The following is a 12445-nucleotide window of genomic DNA, read 5'->3' on the forward strand; positions in this document are numbered from 1 at the left end:
CAGTGTAAGAGTTCCCAGTGCTGGCTCAGTGCTCCTCACTGTCTGTCTTGTTTTACAGTATACAGTGTCTCTCCTGTTGTATACCACTCAGTCCTGCTTTCAGCATGCACCTCCTGCGCCCTGTCACAATGCTGGTGCTTTTTTTCCTCAGAAGGTTTTAATTAACATGTACGGTGATTATGAGGTTACAGAAACAGTAACATTCAGTAGTATGGCACATATCACACAATCAGTCTGACAGCAGGCTATCATGCTAAAAAGTTTGAAAGTGCCACTAAGTACACTAAGGAGGCAGGGGTGTAGCGAGGGTGGCTCCGGTGAAGTGCGAGCTCCGGGCGCCAAAAAAGTTAAAGGGCGCGCTGCCCTATCCTTCCCGCCGGCCACTGGTAGCCACAGAGCAGGAGGAGGAGAAGCAGTGGGCGCACACTGAGTCGGACTCTGAGACTAGGTAGGGAACAGGGCAGGCCAGAGGTGACAGCAAAAGACACTGACAGAGCTCTGCCCACCCTCTTTATATGTCTCACCGTCTGCTTGTAGCTGTGCAGCAGTGTTACTCCTGTCCTGTAGCATCACTTTATGTCTCGACTTCTGCAGAACCTCTCTCTGCCCCGGCTGCTGCAGCACTTCTCTCTAATGTATTGTGAATTGGTACTATTTTGTGGCCACACACCTGCCCAATGAAGCCATTATTTATTTATTATTACCAGTTGTTTATATAGCGCACACATATTCCGCAGTTTTTTAGAGAGAACATTTCGCCATTCACATCAGTCCCTGCCCCACAACACGACAGGGTTTTTGTTGGGAGCCAATTAATCTACCAGTATATTTTTGTATTGTGGAAGGAAACCTGAGTACCCGGAATAAACCCATGCAAGATTGGGGAGAATATACAAACTCCCCAGGTGGGAATCGAACCCATGACCTCAGTGCTGTGAGGAAGTAATGTTAACCATCACACCATCCGTATTGCCGTGCCCTTATATTATTATTGCAAGTGTTCGGCACACACTGACCCTATTTTAAACAATTGGGGGCACCCAAGGAAACTTCCGCCCTGAGCTCCACAATGTCTACTTGGCTAGGCCCTCAATTCAGTACAGGGGATGGGGTGCCAAAACATAACCTTGCTCCGGGCACCATGGCACCTAGCTACACCTCTGTAAGGAGGATAGGGCGATCTGCTTGCGCTCAGGTAACATGCCTAAAAACTTTTAGGAAAAACGGATTAGGAGGCAAAATGTTGGTCACAACTTTATTTGTTTACGGCATTAAAATATAGCAGGGCAAGGAAAGAAGCAGCAGGCATGGCTACCGTAGGTCTTCTCTAAATTTTTCAACAGATGGGACATATGCTGCCTATCCTTTTAGGCACAGCAACTATGCCACCTAGGGATCCAACCCCCTGGCGCATATAACCCCTGCCTGGCGTCCAGCCCATGGGCCCAACCATGGGTGGATTGGACCACTGTAAAAGTGGGAAAGTCCCAGCTGGGCCATTTCCTGCATCCTTCTGCTGGGCCGGTTTACAATGTCTACTAGGTCAGCTCACACTGGCAGCCAGCCCGGGCTGATTCGTACATCTGCTGGGCCAGCTGCCGCGCTTCCGGGATTTGTGTTCCACTGTGGAATGCAAACTGGAAGCTGTCATCTGCTTTGGCTAGTGGGCACTTCCAGGTGACATTAGCCAGGAGATGAAACACCTGGGAACTCTGCTTAATGTTGGGATCCGGTCTCCAGGTCGACAATGTTTAGGTTGACCACTATTGGTCAACAGGGTATCAAGGTCAACAGGGTCTCTAGGTCAACATGTTCTAGGTCGACAGGTCAAAAGATCGACATGAGTTTTTGGAAAACATTTTTTTTAACTTTTTCATACTTAACAATCCACGCGGACTACGATTGGGAATAGTAACCTGTGCCGAGCGCAGCGATAGCGGAGCAAGGCACCTTGCCCGAAGTGCGAGGGACCAAGGTGCACTAATTGGGGTTCCCAGCCACTGTACGGAGAAAACAACACCAAAAAAACATTAAAAACTCATGTCAACTTTTTGACCTGTCGACCTAGACCATGTCGACCTAGAGACCCTGTCGACCTAGCATTCCTGTCGATCTACTTACTGTTGACCAAAAGTGGTCGACCCAAACATGGTCGACCTAGACACTGTCGAGCCTGTGAACCACACCCCTTAATGTTACACTGGACACAGAGAGAGGAAGCAGCTGTGTCGGCATGTAGCCCTGCCCTAGCTCCAGATGTGGGGAGGTGGGGAGCATTAATAGTTAGCAATCAGTGTAGGGTTCTGTGTGAGGCGGAATGAAACGTACAGCTGCTGGTAGAGACAAAGTCAGAAATACACATGGCAGCCTGGGCATCACCAACTGTGCCCACCATCACACGGCAGCATAGCATGTACCCCATCACCCATCGTATACTCACTGAACACTTCCATGCTAGGTAGGGGGAACTCAGGGGCTGGCTGGCAACTTTTAGTCTGGGGGGCAAGTCCAGAGCACTGGCCCATAAGTAATGGCGCCATCTTAAATGGAGTTTTTTTTGTTTAAAGATGCTTTATTATAAATATGACAGTGCGACCGCGGCTTCAGCAGAGCTGTGTAGTGTAGGGGTGGGCAACCAGTCAGTGGCAAAGAGCCAGAAAAGATCTGTAGGCAAGGGTAAGAGCCATATCATGCGCGCCGAAGGCGCGCAAGCCAAATGGGGGCGTGGCATAGTTGTCACAAAGCAACACGCCATTTTTATGCGCACACCTTTTCGGTTTGACGTTTGTAGGAGTATGACCTTGTGTCATAAACCCATTTTTAGTCATGTTGTACAGTGCCACATACAAATAAAGCCCCTGTACAGTGCCGCATACATATAAAAATGCCAAAAAATGGGTGCCTCCACAGTGCCAAATACATATATGCTCCCACAGTGCCAGATACATATATGTCCCTACAGTGCCAGATACATATATGTCCCCACAGTGCCAGATACATATATTCCTCCACAGTGCCAGATACATATATGCCCCCACAGTGCCAGATACATATATTCCTCCACAGTGCCAGATACATATATTCCCCCACTGTGCCAGATACATATATGCCCCCACAGTGCCAGATACATATATGCTCCCACAGTGCCAGATACATATATGTCCCCACAGTGCCAGATACATATATGTTCCCACAGTGCCAGATACATATATGGTCCCACAGTGCCAGATACATACAGTATATTCCTCCACAGTGCCAGATACATATATTCCCCCACTGTGCCAGATACATATATGCCCCCACAGTGCCAGATACATATATGTCCCCATAGTGCCAGATATGCCCCCACTGCCAGATACACATCTCCCTAGTGCCAGATATGCCCCCAGTGTAAGATACACGTCCCCCCCTGTGCCAGATATGCCCCCAGTGCCAGATACACATGTTCCCCCAGTGCCAGATATGCCCCCAGTGCCAGATACATGCCCCCCCCCCAGTGTCAGATATGCCCCCAGTGCCAGAAACATATCTCCCCCCAGTGCCAGATATGCCCCCAGTGCCAAATATGCCCCCAGTGCCAGATATGCCCCCACTGCTAGCTACACATCTCCCCAGTGCCAGATATGCCCCCAGTGCCAAATATGCCCCCACTGCCAGATACACATCCCCCCAGTGCTCGATACACATGTCCCCCAGTGCCAGATATGCCCCCAGTGCCAAATATGCCCCCACTGCCAGATACACATCCCCCAGTGCTCGATACACATGTCCCCCAGTGCCAGATATGCCCCCAGAGCCAAATATGCCCCCACTGTCAGCTACAAGTCTCCCCAGTGCCAGATATGCCCCCACTGCCAGCTACACGTCTCCCCAGTGCCAGATATGTACCCAGTGCCAGAAACACATGTCCTCCCAGTGCCAGATATGCCCCCAGAGCCAGATACACATCCCCGCAGTGCCAGATATGCCCCCAGTGCCAGAAACACGTCCCCCCCAGTGCCAGATACACGTCCCTCCCAGTGCCAGATATGCCCCCAGTGTAAGATACACATGTCCCCATACTGCCCCCCCCCCAAGTGCTGCTCACTGCCACGCTGCTGATCTGCTCAGTCTGCTGCTTGTGAGGGGAGGAGAGCGCAGCGTGCGCCTCTCCTGTCCCTCAGTCTCCACTCTCTGGCGGCGTTGATTCTCTCTAATTAGGTGCCGGTCCATGAGCCAATCAGAGTTCGTGAACCGGCAGCTAAGACTCCTGATTGGCTGCCGGTCCGCAAGCTCTGATTGGATCATGGGCCGGCGCCGGGCACTGCAGACTAGGGCAGCGGGAGGCACCGCGGGAGCTTACGAGCCGCATGTGGAGATAGAAAGAGCCGCATGCGGCTCGAGAACCGCGTGTTGGCCACCGCTGGTGTAGTGGAAGGTGGCGGCCGGCCCGTGACCTTTGGCCGTAGCGTGGCCCAGGGAGCATATGGCACCCTGTCCCCCGGGCCAGCCCGCCTCTGGGGAAACTTCCGGTGCAGGGCCCCGGGAACTCCCGCAAAGTAAATTTCTCCCCACTGCCAGACAGACTGGGATACTCTGTGTGTCCCCCTTCTCCCTCTCCCTCCAGCTGTCACTTCATCCTCCAGTCCCACTCACATAGGCATACATACACAAAAGCCCCCAGCCTGCCTGGCCAGGTACAGGCTGCCTGTGGTGTGAGAGCACCAAAGGCAATACTTTATGTGGGCAGAAAGTTTTCATAGTGCAGTTTTTGTTCCTCAGATGTGGGACAGGTTATTATTACTGTAGTGCAGCGCTGGCGGATGGGGTACACATGAGCAGGGCAGCGGAAAGCTTGGCTGGGCCCAGGTACTTTTCACGAGGAGTGGCCTAATCACAGGAGGCGTTGTGATACGGGTCTGGGACTCCAGGTCGACAACAAAAAGGTTGACACACCTTAGGTCGACGTCAATTGGTCGACACGCCTTAGGTCGACATGAACACGGTCGACATGGAAAATGTCGACATGAGTTTTTTTGTTTTTTTGGTGTCGTTCTCTTCGTAGAGTGACCGGGAACCCCAATTAGTGCACCGTGTCCCCTCGCATGGCCCAGATTACCGTTCCAATCGTAGTCCACGTGGATCGTTAAGTATGAAAAGGTTCCAAAAAAAAAAAAAATGGTGAAAAACGCATGTCGACCTTTTTCCATGTCGACCTGTTGTCCATGTCGACCTAAGGTGTGTCGACCAATTGGCTTCGACCTAAGGTGTCAACCTTTTTGTTGTCGACCTGGAGTCCGGATACTGTTGTCCTGCATCAGTCCAGTGGTGGTGTCCCTGTGCTGCCATATATGTCCAGTGGTACTGCCGTATATGTCCATTGATAATGCCGTATATGTCCAGCGGTACTGACGTATATGTCCAGCGGTACTGCCGTATAAATCCAGTGATCCTGCCATATAATTCCAGTGGTACTGGCGAATAAGTCCAGTGATCCTGCCGTATAATTCCAGTGGTACTGGCGTATAAGTCCAGTCCAGTGATACTGCCGTATATTAGAGATGAGCGGGTTCGGTTTCTCTGAATCCGAACCCGCCAGAACTTCATGTTTTTTTTCACGGGTCCGAGCGACTCGGATCTTCCCGCCTTGCTCGGTTAACCCGAGCGCGCCCGAACGTCATCATGACGCTGTCGGATTCTCGCGAGGCTCGGATTCTATCGCGAGACTCGGATTCTATATAAGGAGCCGCGCGTCGCCGCCATTTTCACACGTGCATTGAGATTGATAGGGAGAGGACGTGGCTGGCGTCCTCTCCGTTTAGACACTTGATTTACTAATTTTGGGGAGCATTAGGAGTACTCAGTAGTGTACAGTGCAGAGTTTTGCTGATAGTGACCAGTGACCACCACTTTTATTTATAATCCGTTCTCTGCCTGAAAAAAGCGATACACAGCACACAGTGACTCAGTCACATACCATATCTGTGTGCACTGCTCAGGCTCAGGCCAGTGTGCTGCATCATCTATTATCTATATATAATATTATATATCTGTCTGACTGCTCAGCTCACACAGCTTATAATTGTGGGGGAGACTGGGGAGCACTACTGCAGTGCCAGTTATAGGTTATAGCAGGAGCCAGGAGTACATAATATATTATATAGTGAGTGACCACCAGACACACAGTGCAGTTTATTTAATATATCCGTTCTCTGCCTGAAAAAAGCGATACACACAGTGACTCAGTCAGTCACATACCATATCTGTGTGCACTGCTCAGGCTCAGGCCAGTGTGCTGCATCATCTATATATATTATATATCTGTCTGACTGCTCAGCTCACACAGCTTATAATTGTGGGGGAGACTGGGGAGCACTACTGCAGTGCCAGTTATAGGTTATAGCAGGAGCCAGGAGTACATAATATTATATTAAAATTAAACAGTGCACACTTTTGCTGCAGGAGTGCCACTGCCAGTGTGACTAGTGACCAGTGACCTGACCACCAGTATATAATATTAGTAGTATACTATCTCTTTATCAACCAGTCTATATTAGCAGCAGACACAGTACAGTGCGGTAGTTCACGGCTGTGGCTACCTCTGTGTCGGCACTCGGCAGCCCGTCCATAATTGTATATACCACCTAACCGTGGTTTTTTTTTCTTTCTTTATACATACATACTAGTTACGAGTATACTATCTCTTTATCAACCAGTCTATATATTAGCAGCAGACACAGTACAGTGCGGTAGTTCACGGCTGTGGCTACCTCTGTGTCGGCACTCGGCAGCCCGTCCATAATTGTATATACCACCTAACCGTGGTTTTTTTTTCTTTCTTTATACATACATACTAGTTACGAGTATACTATCTCTTTATCAACCAGTCTATATTAGCAGCAGACACAGTACAGTGCGGTAGTTCACGGCTGTGGCTACCTCTGTGTCGGCACTCGGCAGCCCGTCCATAATTGTATATACCACCTAACCGTGGTTTTTTTTTCTTTCTTTATAGTCATACTAGTTACGAGTATACTATCTCTTTATCAACCAGTCTATATTAGCAGCAGACACAGTACAGTGCGGTAGTTCACGGCTGTGGCTACCTCTGTGTCGGCACTCGGCAGCCCGTCCATAATTGTATATACCACCTAACCGTGGTTTTTCTTTCTTTCTTTATAGTCATACTAGTTACGAGTATACTATCTCTTTATCAACCAGTCTATATTAGCAGCAGACACAGTACAGTGCGGTAGTTCACGGCTGTGGCTACCTCTGTGTCGGCACTCGGCAGCCCGTCCATAATAGTATATACCACCTAACCGTGGTTTTTTTTTCTTTCTTTATACATACATACTAGTTACGAGTATACTATCTCTTTATCAACCAGTCTATATTAGCAGCAGACACAGTACAGTGCGGTAGTTCACGGCTGTGGCTACCTCTGTGTCGGCACTCGGCAGCCCGTCCATAATTGTATATACCACCTAACCGTGGTTTTTTTTTCTTTCTTTATACATACATACTAGTTACGAGTATACTATCTCTTTATCAACCAGTCTATATATTAGCAGCAGACACAGTACAGTGCGGTAGTTCACGGCTGTGGCTACCTCTGTGTCGGCACTCGGCAGCCCGTCCATAATTGTATATACCACCTAACCGTGGTTTTTTTTTCTTTCTTTATACATACATACTAGTTACGAGTATACTATCTCTTTATCAACCAGTCTATATATTAGCAGCAGACACAGTACAGTGCGGTAGTTCACGGCTGTGGCTACCTCTGTGTCGGCACTCGGCAGCCCGTCCATAATTGTATATACCACCTAACCGTGGTTTTTTTTTCTTTCTTTATACATACATACTAGTTACGAGTATACTATCTCTTTATCAACCAGTCTATATATTAGCAGCAGACACAGTACAGTGCGGTAGTTCACGGCTGTGGCTACCTCTGTGTCGGCACTCGGCAGCCCGTCCATAATTGTATACTAGTATCCAATCCATCCATCTCCATTGTTTACCTGAGGTGCCTTTTAGTTGTGCCTATTAAAATATGGAGAACAAAAATGTTGAGGTTCCAAAATTAGGGAAAGATCAAGATCCACTTCCACCTCGTGCTGAAGCTGCTGCCACTAGTCATGGCCGAGACGATGAAATGCCAGCAACGTCGTCTGCCAAGGCCGATGCCCAATGGCATAGTACAGAGCATGTCAAAACCAAAACACCAAATATCAGTAAAAAAAGGACTCCAAAACCTAAAATAAAATTGTCGGAGGAGAAGCGTAAACTTGCCAATATGCCATTTACCACACGGAGTGGCAAGGAACGGCTGAGGCCCTGGCCTATGTTCATGGCTAGTGGTTCAGCTTCACATGAGGATGGAAGCACTCAGCCTCTCGCTAGAAAACTGAAAAGACTCAAGCTGGCAAAAGCACCGCAAAGAACTGTGCGTTCTTTGAAATCCCAAATCCACAAGGAGAGTCCAATTGTGTCGGTTGCGATGCCTGACCTTCCCAACACTGGACGTGAAGAGCATGCGCCTTCCACCATTTGCACGCCCCCTGCAAGTGCTGGAAGGAGCACCCGCAGTCCAGTTCCTGATAGTCAGATTGAAGATGTCAGTGTTGAAGTACACCAGGATGAGGAGGATATGGGTGTTGCTGGCGCTGGGGAGGAAATTGACCAGGAGGATTCTGATGGTGAGGTGGTTTGTTTAAGTCAGGCACCCGGGGAGACACCTGTTGTCCGTGGGAGGAATATGGCCGTTGACATGCCAGGTGAAAATACCAAAAAAATCAGCTCTTCGGTGTGGAGGTATTTCACCAGAAATGCGGACAACAGGTGTCAAGCCGTGTGTTCCCTTTGTCAAGCTGTAATAAGTAGGGGTAAGGACGTTAACCACCTCGGAACATCCTCCCTTATACGTCACCTGCAGCGCATTCATAATAAGTCAGTGACAAGTTCAAAAACTTTGGGTGACAGCGGAAGCAGTCCACTGACCAGTAAATCCCTTCCTCTTGTAACCAAGCTCACGCAAACCACCCCACCAACTCCCTCAGTGTCAATTTCCTCCTTCCCCAGGAATGCCAATAGTCCTGCAGGCCATGTCACTGGCAAGTCTGACGAGTCCTCTCCTGCCTGGGATTCCTCCGATGCATCCTTGCGTGTAACGCCTACTGCTGCTGGTGCTGCTGTTGTTGCCGCTGGGAGTCGATGGTCATCCCAGAGGGGAAGTCGTAAGCCCACTTGTACTACTTCCAGTAAGCAATTGACTGTTCAACAGTCCTTTGCGAGGAAGATGAAATATCACAGCAGTCATCCTACTGCAAAGCGGATAACTGAGTCCTTGACAACTATGTTGGTGTTAGACGTGCGTCCGGTATCCGCCGTTAGTTCACAGGGAACTAGACAATTTATTGAGGCAGTGTGCCCCCGTTACCAAATACCATCTAGGTTCCACTTCTCTAGGCAGGCGATACCGAGAATGTACACGGACGTCAGAAAAAGACTCACCAGTCTCCTAAAAAATGCAGTTGTACCCAATGTCCACTTAACCACGGACATGTGGACAAGTGGAGCAGGGCAGGGTCAGGACTATATGACTGTGACAGCCCACTGGGTAGATGTATGGACTCCCGCCGCAAGAACAGCAGCGGCGGCACCAGTAGCAGCATCTCGCAAACGCCAACTCTTTCCTAGGCAGGCTACGCTTTGTATCACCGCTTTCCAGAATACGCACACAGCTGAAAACCTCTTACGGCAACTGAGGAAGATCATCGCGGAATGGCTTACCCCAATTGGACTCTCCTGTGGATTTGTGGCATCGGACAACGCCAGCAATATTGTGTGTGCATTAAATATGGGCAAATTCCAGCACGTCCCATGTTTTGCACATACCTTGAATTTGGTGGTGCAGAATTTTTTAAAAAACGACAGGGGCGTGCAAGAGATGCTGTCGGTGGCCAGAAAAATTGCGGGACACTTTCGGCGTACAGGCACCACGTACAGAAGACTGGAGCACCACCAAAAACTACTGAACCTGCCCTGCCATCATCTGAAGCAAGAAGTGGTAACGAGGTGGAATTCAACCCTCTATATGCTTCAGAGGTTGGAGGAGCAGCAAAAGGCCATTCAAGCCTATACAATTGAGCACGATATAGGAGATGGAATGCACCTGTCTCAAGTGCAGTGGAGAATGATTTCAACGTTGTGCAAGGTTCTGATGCCCTTTGAACTTGCCACACGTGAAGTCAGTTCAGACACTGCCAGCCTGAGTCAGGTCATTCCCCTCATCAGGCTTTTGCAGAAGAAGCTGGAGGCATTGAAGAAGGAGCTAAAAGGGAGCGATTCCGCTAGGCATGTGGGACTTGTGGATGCAGCCCTTAATTCGCTTAACAAGGATTCACGGGTGGTCAATCTGTTGAAATCAGAGCACTACATTTTGGCCACCGTGCTCGATCCTAGATTTAAAGCCTACCTTGGATCTCTCTTTCCGGCAGACACAGGTCTGCTGGGGTTGAAAGACCTGCTGGTGACAAAATTGTCAAGTCAAGCGGAACGCGACCTGTCAACATCTCCTCCTTCACATTCTCCCGCAACTGGGGGTGCGAGGAAAAGGCTCAGAATTCCGAGCCCACCCGCTGGCGGTGATGCAGGGCAGTCTGGAGCGACTGCTGATGCTGACATCTGGTCCGGACTGAAGGACCTGACAACGATTACGGACATGTCGTCTACTGTCACTGCATATGATTCTCTCAACATTGATAGAATGGTGGAGGATTATATGAGTGACCGCATCCAAGTAGGCACGTCACACAGTCCGTACTTATACTGGCAGGAAAAAGAGGCAATTTGGAGGCCCTTGCACAAACTGGCTTTATTCTACCTAAGTTGCCCTCCCACAAGTGTGTACTCCGAAAGAGTGTTTAGTGCCGCCGCTCACCTTGTCAGCAATCGGCGTACGAGGTTACATCCAGAAAATGTGGAGAAGATGATGTTCATTAAAATGAATTATAATCAATTCCTCCGCGGAGACATTGACCAGCAGCAATTGCCTCCACAAAGTACACAGGGAGCTGAGATGGTGGATTCCAGTGGGGACGAATTGATAATCTGTGAGGAGGGGGATGTACACGGTGATATATCGGAGGGTGAAGATGAGGTGGACATCTTGCCTCTGTAGAGCCAGTTTGTGCAAGGAGAGATTAATTGCTTCTTTTTTGGGGGGGGTCCAAACCAACCCGTCATATCAGTCACAGTCGTGTGGCAGACCCTGTCACTGAAATGATGGGTTGGTTAAAGTGTGCATGTCCTGTTTTGTTTATACAACATAAGGGTGGGTGGGAGGGCCCAAGGACAATTCCATCTTGCACCTCTTTTTTCTTTTCTTTTTCTTTGCATCATGTGCTGATTGGGGAGGGTTTTTTTGGAAGGGACATCCTGCGTGACACTGCAGTGCCACTCCTAGATGGGCCCGGTGTTTGTGTCGGCCACTAGGGTCGCTAATCTTACTCACACAGTCAGCTACCTCATTGCGCCTCTTTTTTTCTTTGCGTCATGTGCTGTTTGGGGAGGGTTTTTTGGAAGGGACATCCTGCGTGACACTGCAGTGCCACTCCTAGATGGGCCCGGTGTTTGTGTCGGCCACTAGGGTCGCTAATCTTACTCACACAGCTACCTCATTGCGCCTCTTTTTTTCTTTGCGTCATGTGCTGTTTGGGGAGGGTTTTTTGGAAGGGACATCCTGCGTGACACTGCAGTGCCACTCCTAGATGGGCCCGGTGTTTGTGTCGGCCACTAGGGTCGCTAATCTTACTCACACAGCTACCTCATTGCGCCTCTTTTTTTCTTTGCGTCATGTGCTGTTTGGGGAGGGTTTTTTGGAAGGGCCATCCTGCGTGACACTGCAGTGCCACTCCTAGATGGGCCCGGTGTTTGTGTCGGCCACTAGGGTCGCTAATCTTACTCACACAGCTACCTCATTGCGCCTCTTTTTTTCTTTGCGTCATGTGCTGTTTGGGGAGGGTTTTTTGGAAGGGCCATCCTGCGTGACACTGCAGTGCCACTCCTAGATGGGCCCGGTGTTTGTGTCGGCCACTAGGGTCGCTAATCTTACTCACACAGCTACCTCATTGCGCCTCTTTTTTTCTTTGCGTCATGTGCTGTTTGGGGAGGGTTTTTTGGAAGGGACATCCTGCGTGACACTGCAGTGCCACTCCTAGATGGGCCCGGTGTTTGTGTCGGCCACTAGGGTCGCTTATCTTACTCACACAGCGACCTCGGTGCAAATTTTAGGACTAAAAATAATATTGTGAGGTGTGAGGTATTCAGAATAGACTGAAAATGAGTGTAAATTATGGTTTTTGAGGTTAATAATACTTTGGGATCAAAATGACCCCCAAATTCTATGATTTAAGCTGTTTTTTAGTGTTTTTTGAAAAAAACACCCGAATCCAAAACA

At 49.3% G+C, this 12445-nt stretch overlaps 1 protein-coding gene across 3 annotated transcripts in view; it reads right to left on the reverse strand.

Annotated features, from left to right (window-relative positions):
* Positions 1-12445, reverse strand: part of PDLIM4 (PDZ and LIM domain 4) — a 520316-nt gene that overhangs the window by 365730 nt on the left and 142141 nt on the right. The window lies entirely within an intron of this gene.

The sequence above is a fragment of the Pseudophryne corroboree genome, chromosome 6, assembly GCF_028390025.1.
Source record: "Pseudophryne corroboree isolate aPseCor3 chromosome 6, aPseCor3.hap2, whole genome shotgun sequence".
In the NCBI taxonomy this organism is placed as follows: domain Eukaryota; kingdom Metazoa; phylum Chordata; class Amphibia; order Anura; family Myobatrachidae; genus Pseudophryne; species Pseudophryne corroboree.